Here is a 19,278-nt window from a genome sequence, read left to right on the forward strand (position 1 = left end):
AATCCCATATATCATATCTTCCTTCATGTGTAAGATTCTCTGATCAAATCTTACCTGTTATCGCTATGTAATCTATCAGGACCACTTATTAAAAACCTTATGTATTGAGCACTCACTACCTGATTTCAAGGGCTAAGGGTCACAAAATCAATCAAGCAATCACAAGGAGGCTGAAAATTAAAAGACAACATGTCCTTGAATTCTGATACAGTATTTTGGAACCTCCTCAAATGCTACCATTTTCCAAAACGGATCAAGATAAACAACCATTTTGTTGAGCTCTCCATTTAGGAATTAATAATAATAATGAAATCTACTATCTAATCACTATATATTCCAGCTCTTTTCTAATTTCAAATTCATTACATCTATAATGAAAATAAAAGATATTCTTAGTGGTCAAAAGACATAAAATGATTAATCACATATCTACTAATGACATTTTAAAAGTACCTCAGCCCAGAAATGTGACACTACAATCATTAAAAATCAGATTCAATTTTCAAAGATACTAATCTTAAACTTTATACTGTTGGCAGAAACATAAAATTATATCCAGTAAGCTCAGATGCTCTGGATAATGGAAAAGCTCAGTTCTACGGTGCTGCCAGAAAATAATATGCTTTTAGAAATTCTGCAAGTTGAGTAGGGAGATAACTGATCAGAATATGACAAAGTGATGTTACAAATTGTTCAGAACAGAAAAATTCCAGATCCAAAGAGTTTTTTTTTTTTTTTTGAGACACTGATTGAGGTCCAAGAGCAGCATAATGGTACCAAATGGATAAAAACAACAATAAAGTCACTTCTCATGCATAATGCATTAGGCATTCTCTATTGGAGTTGCTATCACCATCTGGTGTCTAATTATTCCCGCCTCATACCACACGGTGGTATGCACCTAATGGAATGACTGTACATTATAATAACTCAGTACACAGACTCTCTGCTGCTAATTATAAGGTGCTTGTTGTTGTTGTTGTTGTTGTAAAGATCATGGAAATCCCAAGGAATTTGGTGTTCATGGCTTAAAATAAGTGTTTTGTAGGGTGTCACTAGGAAAAGAGAAACTCCAGTTAACTTTTATTTTTTCAAAAGATCTATTGTTCTTTTATGTTTAGTTCATTTCTTCCAACATCTGCACCACAGAAATTAATTAAAGTCCTGATTCCCTATTCTCATCACATGATCCTTCTTTCAAACAGCATCTTTCTTCAAACTGAATACTTTTATTTTGATTTATTCATATATACCTTCAAGTTGTAGGAAGGAATCAGGGTGAACTGTTATCGGTTCTCTCTGAAAATAACAAAAAAGACAACAATTCTAATGAAACCAGAAATTTATTCATCTTTCATTCTTTCATTCATTAAGCATTTGTGGCATATTTACTAAAAATTAGGAAGTGTAGGGTCGGAGGGAATAATTTATTACCACTTGAGAAGGACAAAGGCTAATTAATGAAAAAAGATGTAAAGCAGTGATGACAATAAAGCTTCATAAACGTGGTGATAGAAGTATTTGCAAGTTCTTGGGGCACCTGGGTAGCACAGCAGTTAAGCGTCTGCCTTCGGCTCAGGGCGTGATCCCGGCGTTATGGGATAGAGCCCCACATCAGGCTCCTCCGCTATGAGCCTGCTTCTTCCTCTCCCACTCCCCCTGCTTGTGTTCCCTCTCTCACTGGCTGTCTCTATCTCTGTCGAATAAATAAATAAAATCTTTAAAAAAAAAAAAAAAGAAGTATTTGCAAGTTCTTCAGAGAGAGGAGAGACGCTCCAGGATATATTTTAACCCCTGCAGATACTGCTGCTTTCCTTGGTTACAGTTTTAGTTATTTCCTGCTGTACAATAAACTTCCCCCAAATGTAGTGGTTTCAAATGACAATTATTTACTGATGATTTTACAGCTCAGTCAGGGCTTGGAAGCAACAGCTCACACCTGTTCCACAGGTGTCTTTGGGAAGGCTTCACTGGAAAATCTAGAGGATTAGCGTGAAGGTGTCTCACTCACGTGGACTAGAAGTTGGTCTGGCTCTGGCTCGTAGCTCACGTAGGATGGTCGTTGGGGATGTCAGGCACCGCCACATGTAGTTGCTTGGGCTTCCTCACAGAACGACAGCCAAGTTACAAACGAGTAGAAGGAGAAGCTGTCAGCCTTTTTAAAGAGTAGGCCCGGAACTGGCAGGGTATCAATCTTCCACCACCTTCGACGTAAGAAGACAGAGGTTCAGTCCAGATTCAATGGACTGAAGACTCAGACTGCACTTCTCAGAGCTCTGGTTCTGGCTATCTTAAATACACTAGTTGGTATAAAGTTTACCGGGTAAAAATAATCCTGGAAATTACTTTAGGGAGAAATGTAAACTCACTTCTCTTAAAATCCAGAGTGCCTATATGTAAAATTCCATTTTAATACTACGGTTCTAAAAAGGAAACTATATTCCATGGAATATTGGAAAGATAGGGTTAATTCTAGGTTTCCTGAAATAGTTGTGTTAATCAAGAGAAATTTTTATCTCTATCAATACGTGTTAGATACGTTTGATCTCAAACCACATTCTAGGTACATTCTAGAAAATACTTGTTATGTATCATAAGGTGACAAATATTTTATATGATATTTCATTCAATCACCAGAACAAAAGTTTCAGGCAAAATTATTATTCCCTTAAGAAAACTGAGGCTGAAGGAAACGAGTAGTTTATCTGAGCTTATACAGCTAATACGTGGAAGGTCTTGGATTCAAGCCCGGGATGACTTTCTCCAAAGGCTTGTGGTATATCATATTGCTTAAGCACAGGCAAATTCAATGTTAAGCTTTACAAGATGTATTTTTATACATCTATATTCCCTTCTGTTATATTTCCAGCGTCCACTTGCAAATAAAATTTATTATTATTTACTACACACTCTATACAAAAATTTAACTTATAAAACTGTCTGCAATAAAAGTATGTGTTACCAGATATATGTGTGTATCACGAATTAACATTTAGAATAAAATAGGTAAAGCTGGGAGATAAAATTATTTATGCTCAAAGATCAGATTTAGGTACCAGACTATGTTGAATCTTCTAGTTGCTTAAGTATTTACCTTCTCTAATTCCTTCTTTTTATATTCCATAAACTCCATGCTGGACAGTATTAGGCCTCTTACTTTATATACAAGCTGACAGCCCAGTAGGTATTGAATGAGGGGAATAAGTTATAAAAGTCCTATGAAAAATTTATGGAAACAATTAATTGGGTGAAAAGTCAATCAGAAAATCCAAATCCATAATACTAGGTCAACTGTAATCATATTGGAAAATTTCCCTGGGAGTCCTTTGCTCTACATTTTTCTGTTATTCTAAGAGAAAATTACATGAAAGTAGATTATAGTTATACTTTGAGACAATTATTTCAAGACCATTTGAGAGCAAAGAAGTACTGAAGAGCTTTTTGAAAAATTACAGTTGTGTTTTTTTAGAAGGTTTCTCCATTAACGTTAATTATGTTCCCCCTAGTGTCATGAGCTTAGGAGCCTTATGAAAAGGAAAATTTATTCACCAACAGGTGAATGTTTTAAGTTTCAATTCATTGCCATTTGACCTGAAACATTTAGAGTTGCTTCTTTTTCTTTAAAAAAAAAAAAGCAGCTTTATTGAGATATAATTTATATACCAAAAAGTTTGCCCTATTAACATTATAATTAATTGGTTTTTAGTTTGTCTACTGAATTTTGTAATCATCATCACACTTATTTTCATCACGCCAAAAAGAAATCTTTTACTGAATAGCAATTGTTCCCATGGCCTCACCCTCCCACCCTCTATGTTGCCGTAGGCAACGTTATTTATTTTGATTTGTCATTCAGTCCAAATAGGGGAGTAGGAAAATGAAAGTATTCTCAGATTATGGGTAATATAATGTGTAATTCATAGATCTAGATTGCCTACATGTCAATCCCATGTTAATAACCTTAAAGACCAGGAAATATAGCTTTAAGGGCATCCTATGAGGCAATCAAAATGGTTTTAATGGAATACAGAATTATAGCAATGGGGGCTGGCTCAAATTTCATCTCAACAAGAATCTTGAATTACAGTCACTTTCAGAGACCCCATTAGGAGTAAGTGGAGAGAAGAGCACCTATTTCAAACTTAATAGGCTTCCTGCACTCTTGTTTTATGCCCCGATTTTTTTCATGTCCTTCATTCTTAAAATATGTTTATGTATCTACATTCCTTTCCACTTCTTTTTTATTTATCAATTTATTTATTTATTCATTTATTTTAGAGAGAGAGTGCTTATTAGCGAGGGGAGAGGCAGAGGGAGAGATTTTTTCAAGCAGACTCCAGGCTCAGTGCAGGGAGCCAGAGGCTGGGCTCCATCTCACAGCCCTGAGGTCAAGACCTGAACCCCAAACCATGAGTTGGCTGCTTAACCCACTGGTCCACCCAGGTGGCCCTCCACTTCTCTCTTTATAACTCCTCCCACAATTGTCCCTGACAGTCACCACTTTAATTACACTCACTCAGCATTCCTGCGAGTCTCCTCTTCCTAATCCTGCCCCACCAAAATACACATATATTTCTTTAAAGTTTTGTTCTCTTTTTTACTTTTTCTTTTCTTTTTTTGTTTCGTTTTTTGTTTTCACAAACAATCTCTGTTCAAACCTTTGATTGGCTTTTCTGAGACTCCTTTTTACCTTGCACCATGGACAATTTCTTTTCCTTTTCTCTCTTCTTCTCACTGCTTCAAGAAGTAACATCTTATTCCCTTAGCTTAACCCTCCAGTGGGTCCTTCCTTTTTGAGTGAAGCCTATTAAACACATCTTGCATAACCTCATGTAAATAATATCCCTAACAAATTTATCAGCAGCATATCTGTGCCTCTGGTGTCAGCTTTTCTGTTGTTGAAAAAGATAGGAATGTGTGCATTTTTTTTCTGGCATTCTTAATATAACTGTGCAACACAACATAATATAATAAAATGAGTAAAGACATGGGTTTGGGGTCATATGATAGACATAAATTCCCAATTCTGACTCTAAGTCCCAAGTCATTTGAATTATCTAAACTATAATCTTCTCATCTGTAAAATAGAAATGATAATATTGCTCTCATAGAACAGCCAAGAGAAAATAATACTGTGTTCAAGCAGCAGAATGCCAAAACTGACCAGTAATATTAGCCATCATATTATTTTTATTACTACTTTTCATATACACATTAAGCCTTCACTAGACTTCTTTTGGGTACATCTAGGTAAAACACTTTTAAAATATGATTTTTATGGCAAAGTGAATTCCAAATAACTAACTTAAACCAATTTTTTTCATAGAACAGTCTTGCTTGCTGAAGACTTACTGTGTAAAAATAACATAACTGTTAAAAGATGATCTAGTTTATTTCCTGCTCTGTAGTCAGGAATATATACAAATTCATCTCCTTCTTAAATTTCTCCCATGAATATGAGGTCATTTAACTGTTTTTTGATAAACTAAATGGAACCAAAACCTTTTTCTAAGACATGTGTTTGCCATCAAAACTTGTTAGGTATGAGGGGGAAAAGAAAGAAAAAAAGAAATCTAATCTTGTCATGTCAATATGGAAATATTTTTTATAAATCTGGGAAAATAATATATGCTTTTATGTCTCATTGTAAATCAAATTTTATCAAAGATTTTTTTTTTCCAGGAAACATGTTTGCTGTCAATTAACCTGATAATTAAGACATAAGTAAATAAGACATGAGGCAAAGTCTGGAATCCATTTCTTAAGTTGATTAACCCCCCTCGTCCCTTTGACTGACTTCCCTAAACACACTTTTGCTTTGTTGTAATCCCTCAATACATGTGCTTTCTTAAATAAAATAATAAATTCTCTTTTCTTAAGATTTTATTTATTTATTTGAGAGAGAGAGCATGAGCAGGGGGGAGGGGCAGAGGGAGAGGGAGAAGCAGGCTCCCCGCTGAGCAGGGAGCAGGACCGGACCTGAGCTGAAGGCAGATATTTAACCAACTGAGCCACCCAGGCACCCCAATAAATTCTTAATTGTCCATCCGCCCCCAATTTTAAGTTCCCCAAAAGCAAGCACTTTGTCTTTATGTATTGTTAATCTCCATAATAAATTGCAGTTGAATGAATGAATAAAAGAGTAAATTCAGAAGGATTTTTTAGATCTATTCAACCTATTCAATGGGGGAAATAATGCCCCATTCCAAATAGGTTCCTTTGAGAAGAAAAACAAGAAATTGGTATCTAAAATGACAAAATGTCTTTTACTCAATATGTATATGTGCATGAAGCCATATATATTTTCTGTGGCCATGTTAAATGTGGTCACTCATACACATATAGCAAGGTTAAGTAGAGCGCGATTGATTTTAAACTTTTTTTGATGCCCTGAGAAACCTAACTAGCTACGTGACACCCCTTATAGTATGTTGTCTAAATGAGGTTTACCCCAGTCTTGTAATTCTCAGGGAACATAAGCATTGTTTCTGTGATCCACTCCAGAAATAAAAGCATAGCATACGTTCTGAATAGTCACTGAAAACTTTAGTTAAACACAAAATACCAGGAATCGTGGTTAATATGATTAAAAGTTTTAATTGAAAATGTTGGAAAACAATTTTTTAATATAATAATAAAGGTATAAAACGACTAAGAAATAATTTTAAAATTGAGGAACTAAAGAACACTGGTGTTCCTCCAGCTTGACCAAGGCAAATTAGATTATAAAAGGACCTTCCAAATTGTTTTTAAAAATGAATTAATAGAGTTTTCTCAATTTTAAGATTTTCTCTCGGCTTTTCTTAAACTTTTGGCACCTGCCAGAAAGTATGAGCAGTTGTGAAAATGATGAATATGTAGGAAATGAATACTAAGAGAAGAACTTGGAAATACTATGGTCATGGTAAGCGTGACAGCTCCTTTTCTTCTACTCATAGAATGATTTAGTTTGCATCCAAAATATCATAGTGATGTTGATTTTCTAGCAGCAAAATTAGTTTTAAGTTTATATTATGAAATTGCTCTGCCAATATTTTGTGGGGTAATGCAAAAAAAAAAAAAAAGAAAGAAAGAAAGAAAAGAAAAGGACAAGCTGACATTCATGATTCATGTAATTTACTACCTGGCCCTACCTGAGATTCGCTGGGGTATAAAATGAAAGCACATATGTCCTAATCCTAGCCAATTGTCCTGAGAGTAGGATGAACATTTCTATCTTCTCTGTGCCTCCTGCCACCACCACTCAGCATTGCTCATCGTCATTTCTTTTTTTTTTTGAATAAATAAACAAAACACCACCTGATGTGCCCTGGAAAAGATCTAAATAACCTAGAAAGTGGAAAAATGTGCACTTTCATGTGCATCTGTGAGTCCGTGTGTGTCTGTGTGTCTGTCTGTGTGTGTCTGGGTGTGAGCAAGGGGAAAAGAGAGAAAAAGAGAGAGTTTAAATAATCTGAACAAAACTCTGTTGTATCATTATTGTCTTCCTTGCCTAAAATATGTAAGAGATAAAAAAATCAGTCTTGATTATTTTGGTCAATATGTTTTTAGCAGACAAAATTTTGATAGAAGAGTATAATTTTTATTTTAAGATTGTGCTTTATTTCTCTATCAGCAGTTTAAAAATGTGGGTGTTTGCAGCATTTGGCGAGAAACCCAAAGGAGATTTATCTATAGGCACCAGCTGATGCCCACGCAAGGCCTCACAGGGTGCTGTTCTGCTGGTGGCCATGATGGTTTAGGGCCTGAATTATTGCTTTTAAACTCAAAAACATGATTTGGTTGCTATACCAAATGCAATAAGTTACTCAGACTGAACATGCTTATTTAATCATAAGAGATCCTCCGGGAAAAGTCAAATATTTGTAGTTTCTGCTAACTCAGGCATTCATTCCTTCTCACAAACTCTTTTCTCTAACTGAAATACCCTCTCCCGAGTGTTCTGACAAACTTCAATCCTTCCAGGTTTGGCTCAAATACTGGCTCAAGCACAAATGAACTCGGGCTTTGGAGTTCTTCCTCTATGCCAAACTGCATTCTAGATAAAACTTTCTTATAATCATCAGCTCATTTTGTTATTTGTCTGTTTGTTAACCTGCCTGCCTCTCCTTGGTGCATAGGGACCATATTATCTGTGGCCCTTCATCTCTGTGTCATGGACATAGGACAAAATTCCTCAGGTCAAAAGCAAAAATTATTTTTTAAAGGAATCAAAGGATGGAAAGACTGGAAAGAAGAATATATAAAGAGTCTTATTAAACATAGTTGTTTGCATAGAAATCATATATACAAATTATGTAACAATATTTGCATTTATTTAAACAGATCATTCTTTCTGTAGTTATTTGCACAGAGAGTATGGAATCAGAGCTTAGGGAAGTGAATTTGGTCATCTTAATAAATAAAGAGAACAATGGGGTAACGGGATAGCCTAATAAATAATTATATACCAGCACTGTAGAGTCATAACCTCCCATCAGACAGAACATTCCTTCTGGTCCATACCACGGTGCATTTAATAAGACTCAGAAGACCAGTATATTCATTTTGTGGGTAGAGAGGAGGAGGTCAACTCTTCTCTAGATTTTAACAGCTTTACCCACCTTTCACCTATCTTCTTCTCCCAACTTATATTTTTAGTCAAAGTAATACTATTGTTTAAGGTAAAGATTGATTATATTTGAAATCACTTTTTTATATTTTTTAAACCTAGTTTGGGTTTCAATTTTATTGTAAATTTAGTGTGATTTTTTAAAAATACCCAGCATTGTTTCTGACACCTAAGAAACATCAGATATTGCTAAATAAATAAAATGGAGTCATATTAATTTTCAAGTGATTTCTTCATCTATTATCTATATAATATGCTCATTTTTCCTAGGGTCATTGAGTCACCATTAGTAACTATTATGTCCTTGTTTCAGCGCAAGGTTATATTACCAGAAATGTAAATGAAAAAGTATATGAGAGAAAACATCAACATGTTCAGAATTAATCCTCTATAATATATTTTAGCTCATTTAATTGTTTCTGGTTTGATTAGCTTACAAACTCAAAAAAAAACCCCAGTATTTATGATCAGGCATTCAATAAAAGTAGAATCAACTTGTACGAAAGGACTATGACATCATGCCTTTAATTTAATCCTGTGAATTCATTTTTATATCTATTTAAATTATGCAATCTTTCAGAAATGATTGTGAGATGTAAATTATATTTAACTTCGTGTGTGAAGAATGACCCTGCTTTTGGCTGGTTGCCATCAAGAAGTTCTGTAATCATGTCCAGCAAATACAACTGCTGAATCTAATTTTTCTCTTCTGTGAAATAAGTGAATTGTATTAATTAATATCTGAATTTCTTTCCAGGTACGAGAGTCTATTGTTCTATTTGGTGATGGAATACTACCAGGGATCCAGGAGACTTCAGAGTAACTGTAAAATGTCCATAACAACATGGCAACATTGTTTCAGGGTAATTTCCCCCTTGATGGATACTCCCCACTGCAGCAACTTTCATCATTTAAATTGACACCTGCAAGCTCAAAGCTCAATTAAAAGTGATTAGTAGCACATTAGAAAAAATTATAAGGGTATATGTAGACACATCTGAAAAAAAAAATCCTCCAAGACTGGATTAAGTCTGCATTGCAAATGTCTGTTTACTTTTCCAGATCTACCACAAGAATTAAAACATGTTGAGGTAAGGGAGCACATATTAGTCATTTTTCTTTCTTCATTTCCTCATAAGAAGTACGAATACAATACCTGTTAAATGAATGAGTGAATGAACAAAAAGAAAGTAGGGGCACGGGGGTGGCTCAATCAGTTAAGTGTCCAACTCTTGGTCTTGGCTCAGGTCCTGATCTCATGGATTCTGAGATCATGGGTCCTGAGTCCATGAGTCCTGAGATCGAGCCCCGCGTGGGGCTCCACACTCAGGGGAAGTCCACTTGGATACTCTCTCCCTCTGCCCCTTCCCCTCTGCTCGTGTACGTGCGTGTGCTCCCTCTCTCTCTCTAAAATAAATAATCTTTAAAAAAAATAAAAAGAAAGTTTACATAATTTACATATCTCATATTTCTTCTTGCTATCACTTGAAAATATATAAGCAGCTTACATTATTATAATATTCCATATATAAGTACCCAAGCATAAATGACTCTGGGAACAGTTGTGAAGTAGGCCAGAACTGTATTTAGTATCTCCAGGAATCTTTTTGTCCTGAATTATCTGGCTTGATTCCCAGATACCAGTGCTATATCTTCTATCTTCCTTCCTCTCATTCATGGTTAACTTCACTAAAAAAATGTGTGTGTGTCTGTGTGTGTCCGTGTGCAGTATGCTGAAGATGATGGGTGGATATGAACATATCCAATAAAGAATGTGTTGATACATTTTACTCAGTTACTTACTTACATTCGAGTGTTCCAAGCATCACATAATAATATGGTAGGTACTATAGGGATTAAAAAAATAATGACCCACTGTCCCTCAGATTCAGATCTGATGTTTAAATAGGAAAACTCCTGGATCAAATAAGAATTTCTTTACTGTGAAATCTAAAATAAAATAAAATAATAAAAATTAAATAAATAAATGAAAAAATAAATAATAAATACATAGGAAAACTCCTATAACAGTAAACATATAGACAGGTGAGTGACTGATAATTCTTGCCACAGCAGTGTTGGCCCACTCAGCTTTTACCAATAAGTGGATCTCACCTTGTCTCATTTGTCTTTCCTTAGATGAATGCAGGCTGCCTTGCCACAGTTCTTCCACTGGGTTCTTCACAGCGGAATCCACAGAAGCCTACCAGTTATGCTGCTTCTGTAAGTTCTTGTAGACACCAGAAAGAATTCAGACAGTAAAATAGCCGTTGCTATCAAAATGTTTGAATCATAACAGATAGGCAAATGCTAATTTCTTTGAAGAATTATCCATTCTGCTTTCAAGTGCAAATTTATTTTGAATTAGACAAAAGTGATAGATATTTGCAAATTTTATCATACCCGTGAAATAATCTATATACCATTTTAGAGGTTTCTAATGTGAGAGTGCTATAAAACTATCTTTAGGCGTCAATTTGATTTGGATTTTGAAAAATAATAGAGACCCATTAAAGAAAGAATTTTAACCATGCTTGTAATTTCAATTTAAAAAAGAACTGCAGAGTTTCTCAGACTAGGATAAGCCACTATTTCTTTAATATGGGTATTGTCCCACTAGGGCTCTGCACAGTTATAAAATCGAAATAGGGACCATCCTGCTCCTATACACAACCCACTTTCCCTTCCTCCCCTCTCCCCAAAAAAGTATTTCATTGAACGTGATCGTCCTGAGAATTAGACCTACTGTTATATAAAGAAACTAATTTAGGAACAACATAAAAATCCTATAGCCTCCAGCAATTGCTTTTGATGGAGAGTAGTTTGTTCTCTAACTCCTCCTTTGCCAATCCAGAAGAACCTGGGATGCGAAATGTCTGTTTTGTTTTTCTCTTTTTCCTTTTGCTTTGGGACTACCTATAACCCTCCTAAGGCTGAGGTCAGACCAGGGGGAACATCTGTAAAAATGCAGATCATGTTTGCTCTGCTCAGAGAAATGAGTGGTTTTAAAATAAGCATTTTCTCATCAGTATTCTGTGCCACCTTTTAGCATGAAGGAGAAAAATGCAACAATGAACCTAAGAAGAAGAGAAGATAAAGGGCAACGACTCAGAGAGGGGAAGAAAAAGTTTCTTCTTAATTGAGTTTAAAAGTAAGAAAAGAGAGGAAAATAGTCCCACAGCCTTCTCTTAGTGAGATATCTTCGGACCATTTTGAAGTATATGTATTTGTATGACATCCACATTTACTGCACCAGATAGAACATAGAAGTAGAAAAGGGCTTATGGGTATTGTGGACACAGAAGCTGAGCGCCCCCTGAGGGACAGAGCCGGCAAAGCTACCCGTTCCAGTCCAGAAGTACGGAAGCTATCGTGACTCTTCTCTCTCTCTCGTCTCCATATAGATATAATTTTATTTTATTTTTCATATAGATACAATTTAAATGTGGAAGTTCTTTTGTTTGTTTTTGTAAGATTATTTTCTTATGAACTACCTCCCCAAGTCAAATTCTCCCTAACGTGTACTCAAACCCAAACTTAGTAATTTCACTTAATCAAGTTGTACTTAACCTGCAGTTACAGTTTTCTAACATTTTGTCCTCCCTGCTGTTGAAATCAACCAGTGACAACTTCATGATACTATCAAGATCTTGTCTTCCCCAAACATTATTTTCTTCATGACACTTGCCAATTGAAGACATTTCAAAAATTTTGTATGGCATATCTAATCACGAGAAGGACGAATGTTATTTCATAAGCACTTATAGTTCCTCGTTTTGCGCCTTTTGAAAATAGTCATCCCGAGGAAAGTCTTCTGATTTTTCCCAGAGCTGATCACTTCTGTAATTGAGGCAGACGGGAGAAGCATAAAGGGAATGAAAACACCTTATAAGAGATTGTACATTAAGCATCCAGAACCCTAAAACCCATCATCTCTTTTCTCCCCTCAACTTCCACCATCTGATACCTCTTTTGGTTCTGGACAACCCACTTTCCAAAGAGCTCTGGACAGAGGGTGGGAAGCTGTAATCTGCCGGTGGGTGAGCGCCATGACCAGCTGGACATTTTCCTATGAGCTGAGGCAGGCCTAGATCCATCACCACTGTTACAGATACCTAAAGCTTAACTTCAAAAGTTCTGTTATAAGATTATGTGTGGTGTACTGTACTTCCTCTCACACTCCATTTGGGGACTCTTTTTCCTGTCTCCCCAAGAAACTATAAGTAAAATTCCACATTATTCTTCACACATTTTACACAGTCTTATTTTCTTTAAAGATTTTATTTATTTATTTGAGAGAGACAGAGCGAGTGAGCGAGAGAGAGCATGAGCCAGGGGAAGAGCAGAGAAGCAGACTCCCCGCTAAGCAGGGAGCCCGACCTGGGACTCCATCCCAGAATCCTGGGATCATGACCTGAGCCAAAGGCAGACGCTCAACCTACTGGGCCACCCAGGCATCCCTAGACATTCTTATCTGTGGTCCTCCTGCCCTTCCCCACGCCATGGCAGAAAGTGGTCTCCAGGCAGGGCTTAGGTAATAGCACAGCTGCCTCAAGGAGATCCAGAAACACTCATGTAATACTCATATTAGATTGTGAGATCTGTCATCAAGGACTTTAGAACCTTGGGTGCAGTATTTAGCTGCCCCTTTGGTTAATGCATCATCCAGGAAATCCAACAGCACAATTCACTGTGGCGGGCAAGTTGTTAGACTTACAATGCAAGTGATAGGAGAATGGCCTGACAGCAGACTTCATGATTCTTGATAAACAATTTAAAAGTCATAGGTAAATTATGTCGACTACTCTTAAGATCAAAATTGAGGGGAGGCACTATTCTAAATGAATAGAATGTCTATTATGAGAAGCTAGGTATATACCATATTTTCAGTAGAATGAGGAAGTTTACAAACACCATCCTATATTGCCATATAAATTCTTAAGGCAAGGAGATCTTTCCTCAATGGAGAAAGAGATATGGAAAATACTGTGATTCATTTGAGATTCTTGCTAGGCTTCCCAGTCTGGTTCTGGTCTTCAGAGGTCTGAGCTCAAGCCAATAGGCACAGATTTAGCTTACATGTTCCCAGAAGAAAGTTGCAGAGTGCAGGAGCAAAACTAGAAAGAATATACTTGAATGTTAGGTATAAATGCTGCTGAAATGTTATTGGAGTTAGTAAGGAATGGGAGGCAGTATTGAAGAAAGCCTTAAAGGTAGAGGAACAAGGGATTAAAAGACAATATAAAAGCTTTTTTGCCTCTATTTCGCCATTGGAAGCTCAGATTCCATGGTTCTCAATTCTAGCTTCATATTATTAACTCTCGTGTGATCATCTTAAAATTAAAAAAAAAAAAATCAATGCCTGCCCTGATCCCAGCTCAAACCTAAATCAAGGGGGATGCTGCCTAGGCATCTCCATCAAATTTTGGAAGTTCCCTGAGTCTTTTTAAGGTGCAATCAGGGCTGAGAATCACTAACTGAACTTGAAGGAGCACACGACAATATTAAGTGTTGCCTTAATTTGAACGAAGCATTTAACTACAAGTTCCAAGGGAGAAAAGAAGTCCTCTCCCACATATACAGATACCAAAAAACCTCTGTTGCCATAGGACAAGAGGTTGAGAAGGGGCAACAAGGAGACAAGGGAAGCTTAGCATTGGTTATGCAATTTATACGCAAATGTTACTGAACACACTTACAGAACAGAATTCTCCCTGTTGATAGATTTGAAGAGAAAAAGAAGTGAAGAATTCTTCCTCATCATACTGCAACAATGTCAAAGTGAGACATTGGAACAGAGGCCTTATGGCAGGTTTGAGAAGCTGAGAGCAAAGCAAGTATGACCCACCCTTGAGGTTAAGTTTCTAATAACTTAGAGGTTGGCATAGGCAGATTCCAGGTTCCAAAGCTGAGAGCCATCTTGAAGCCTGCTGGGGCCTATCAGAGGCTACTCCCCCGGAGGAACGTGATGTTCTAGTTACATCACTGAATTAAAACCCTCACTCTAAAAGCGAAAGCCGCCATCTATATGTTCTTATGATTTACCAAACTACATGCTTGTTATATCACATAATCACTTCAGTCGAACCTGCCTTCTTTTCTGTTTTATCAATTTCTATGCTATTTTGATTTTTTTTTATCATTTTGATAATATGATTCTTCCCTTTTCCCAACCTGTCTTGCCATGACAAATTCATTAGATATTTTTAATCCTGGCTTGTTATCTGGCTCGATCCATTAATTGACTTCCTCATACGCCCGCTTTTCACCTTAGTGTTCTTTCATTATTTATATTGTCAATTTATGCATTTCTCATGCATATTCCTGGGTAAATGAGTTCTTTATTTTCAAATGGCTTGCCTCATCATCTTTAAACTGAATTTACTGGCTCCATCATTGTCTTTCTTGGCTCCCTCAAGCTGCTGAGCGTTGTGACAAAAGATCAAGGAGTAATTCCAATTGGTACTAATTGAAAGTCATGGTTTCCATTCAGCACCCAGATTCTCCTTCACTGCCTCCAGCATTCATTATTCTACTCCTTAATCAATTCTTCTAAATCTCTATCACTCTTTTTAATCATTAACTGTAACAGTTTCTCAGATTTTCCCTTGTTTTTGATAACTTTGACAGTTTCAAGGCGTTTTTCTCATGTTTCAACAGAGATTATGAATTTTGGGGAGGACAGCCTCAGAAGTGAAATGCCACTCTCACCACATATTATAAAGGGGTGCATACTATCCAGAAGACTTATCACTGTCAATGTTAACTTTGATCATCTGGTTTAGATGATGCTTGCCCTGTCCCTCCACTGTAAATTTACTAATTTTTCCCTTCCTGTACTTTAATCTAGGAAGTCACTGAGCACAATCCGTACTTAAGGGGTAGTCAGTTAAACTCCACCTCTTTGAGGGCAGAGTAGCTACATAAATTATTTAAATTCTTCTTTATGAAAGAGAAAGCTTCTTCTCTTCTTTATGAAGAGAAAAGCTATTGCTTTTTATTTGGTATTCCTAATCTACTCATCTCCATGTCCTCTGTGCTCCTTCCTTCCATACACAGGGATCATTTTAAAATAGACATCTGTCCTCTGTTTAAAACCTTCCAATAGCTGCTGATTAATAGAAATATAAGATGCTAAGTCCTAAACTCAAGTTATAAAGCACTGCATACCCTCCATACTGTAAACCAGTGGATCTCAACTTTGGTTCACCAGGGAATCACCAAGTTGCTTCAGAGCATGCAGATGCCTGGTTCCCACTCTAAAGCTCTCCAATTTATTAGTGAAACATGCCTTTGAAATATTTTTGTATGTATTACCTTTTTATTATTATAAAATATGTATTCTCACACAATTATTTTATAAAAGGCATCATTCCAATAATTATATTTACTCATTATATTATTCATAAATTTTCTAGGTTTTTTTTTCAGTTGATTATTTGGAGCCAGTGATTGCCTTTTGATATTTCAAGTACTTGGGTACATGTTATAAGCATTTCAATTCCCTCTCATTTCTACATTTTTAGTAAAGTGTTTCCATGGTGCTGAAAAAATGTAATTACTTTATAATCAAGAAATGTATTTTAATGCTGTTACAGACCTCTAGAGCAATGAAAACTTCTAATCTAAGATATTCCCCAGATAAACTCTGTTATGAAGTATCGTCTGCACATAAGTTATTAATTTTCTCTTCATAATCTCTGACCTCATTTACCTATACTAAATTATATTTATCATTTATTTAAATAATTATTGTAGAATATTCTCAAATTAGTGTATTAAAACATAAAATATAGATTACTTACAATGTATTTATATGTAAAGAAACAATGAAATTAGAGGACATTTACTAAGTACTAGAAAAAAGTATATTTAACCATGCCACCCGTTGATTTTAAACGATTTTGTTTCCAAATTAATTCTTTAAAACTCAATCTGAAAAATGCAAAGTGTTCACAGATCAGTGTTTCACAACCAAAAAGCCTCTATTTTACACCATAAGAAAGAACAATATTTTCTTGAGCCAAACATTACTATTTCAAATTTAAGGTATATCAGGAATGAGAGTCGTTATTTTGGATATGATTTGATAATTCCTTCTTTTATTTCTCTTTCTGGAAATAACTTCATTGGTACTTCTGATAATTAAATTAGAATGTATAAAAAAAAATTTCTGTTTAAAGCCATACCATCCATATTTTCTATTAGGTAAAACTATCCTTGTAGAAAATATCATATTATCTATATATGTGTGTGTGTGTGTATTATACACACACACACATATACACATATATATACACACACACACAAATGTGTAATGTGTGTATGTATATATGTGCATGTATGTATATATATTAGTAATAAAATATATGTGTGTGTGTATATATATATTTATTTATTTAGTAATAAAGTTAGGAACAATTCCAGAAGTCAAACATGAGAAGAAAGCACAATAAGTGATAGTTGTAGCTTCCATGCATCATGTCAGGTCAGCCCTGGTACAACAGAAGTATGCTGATCAGAAGGCTGTGCTGTTGCCAGCTCCTCACCCCAGGAAGGTTCAGACAGAGGTCTGGGGAGATTAGGTGAAACCAGCAGGTCTGTGACAGGGTCATAGATTGACCTTTTAAAATATATGATAAAATTTCTACTTTATAGTGCTAAAAAGAAGGCAGAACTCTAGCAATTCAAAACAGTTTCAAAATATATGGAGCAAATATTGACAGGTTATGAAGAAAATGTATAAATCTACCATCATAGGTTGAGATTTTAGCAAACTTCTAGCAGTAAGACAGGTCAAGTGGAGAAACATTTCAGGAAAGATATGTAAGATTTGAACAACACAAAACCACAAGCTTGATCTGCAGGACATATACCTCCATAGAAAACAGGCATCACATTTGAAGTCCCTCACCTTCCTTCCACTATATACCCACATGTTGACCTCCACTGACAAGCGCACTCTGTATTCCCTCTTTTGTATGAGAGGCCTTTCTGTTGCACCTAAAATCAATTCTCAAGTTATACCTTATCCCCCAGCCCCTTCCATACCTTTCTCAATAATCTAAGGGAATTCTTTAAAAGACAAATCCTGACTTTTTTTTAGAGAGAGAATAAGGAAAGTACATACATTTTATGTATTCATATTAACTTTATATATCCACTGCTCATTATTTCTTTTAGATCTTTTCTGAAGCAATACTTATCATGCTGGAACTAAATTTCCCACCTCAAATAGTGAATATACTTGACTGAACAAACTCTTCTTCTGAGATTTCTTTCTAGTCTATTGCACACTAGCAAAAAGTTATCTAAAAAGAATACCTCACATGCTCCCAAAAAGAACTATAGAAAAATAAATAGATGTAGACAACTCAGTTTTAATTCACTGACTTTTCATTTTAATACAATTATAATTAGAAAAGGTAAATAAATAGCCATAGTTTTCTCACCTTCAGAAGACCATTCTGTTTTCTCACTCCTTAGACAGAAAATTTTCTATTATTGTAACTATTCAAATGAGGTAATAGACAAAGCAAAAGACATTTCTATTTGGCTTAAAGCCATAGATGAATTAATTAAGTCAACCTCTATTAAATACTTACTATGTGTCAGGCATTGTGATAAGTATTGGGAATACAAATTTAAATGGGAGACAGTGTGGATCAGTTATGTATTGAGTTTGGAGATCTGATTCATAGTGTTTAAAAGGATACAAATGTTTATTCTCTCATATATAAGAAGGCCAGAAGAAGGCCCTTCAGTGCTGATAGCTACACAAAATTATTATGTTCCTTCATTCCTTCTGCTTCTCTTCCCTGCCCCATGTGATTGTCATTCTCAAAGTTACATCATGGATCAAGATGGCTGCTGGAGCTCCAGATTTTATATACTTGGCCCAAGGGGCAGGAAGACAGAAGGAGAAAGAAAATTTAAAAGTAACCTGTCCTTTTAACATGTTTTTCCAGCAGTTCCATAAAATGTTTCTCAGAACTTAATCACATGGCATAGTATAGTTTCAGAAGGCTCTGCATTCTGTAGGCTTCCAGTGGGGCTCATTATCTCAATGAATAACATCAGGATGTTATTAATAAGTAGGAAAGGAAAAATGGGTGTTTTGGTAGGCAATCATCTGTCCTCATCTCACAGTTTCTTCTTGCCTTCAAGGTATACACCATCTAGCAAAACAGATTAATAGATAATCAAAAAAGAAAGAGCAATGAAAACTTAAGAGATATGAAAAAGGCCTTTTCTTTGGTACTGTGGGTCATAAAGGGTATATGTAGTACTCAAATCTACTTTGGAAGGTCATGAACATGATAATTTGCATATTTTTGTTTATGAATGAAATTGGATTTGAAGTGTTTCCAATGTATTGCAAAAATTTTCTAAAAGGGATAGAGAAATTGGAGTTTGGTGCTCAAGTGTTTTACTTGCACTTTTTCATTTAATCTTAATATAACCTTGTGAAGTAAGTATTATTTCTATTTCCCTGATAGAGACATGCCTTTTTGAACAGTAACAAAAAGTTACCCAGGATGACTAACAATGAATGAGAGTAGTATTGAAATCTATGTTTTTCTCCCACTATCTGATTTTCAATAATACCATAAATTAGCAAAATCCTTCCAACCAAGATGCAAAATCGGAAAACAAATCCCCTTGGT

Source organism: Ailuropoda melanoleuca, chromosome 10, assembly GCF_002007445.2.
Source record: "Ailuropoda melanoleuca isolate Jingjing chromosome 10, ASM200744v2, whole genome shotgun sequence".
In the NCBI taxonomy this organism is placed as follows: Eukaryota; Metazoa; Chordata; class Mammalia; order Carnivora; family Ursidae; genus Ailuropoda; species Ailuropoda melanoleuca.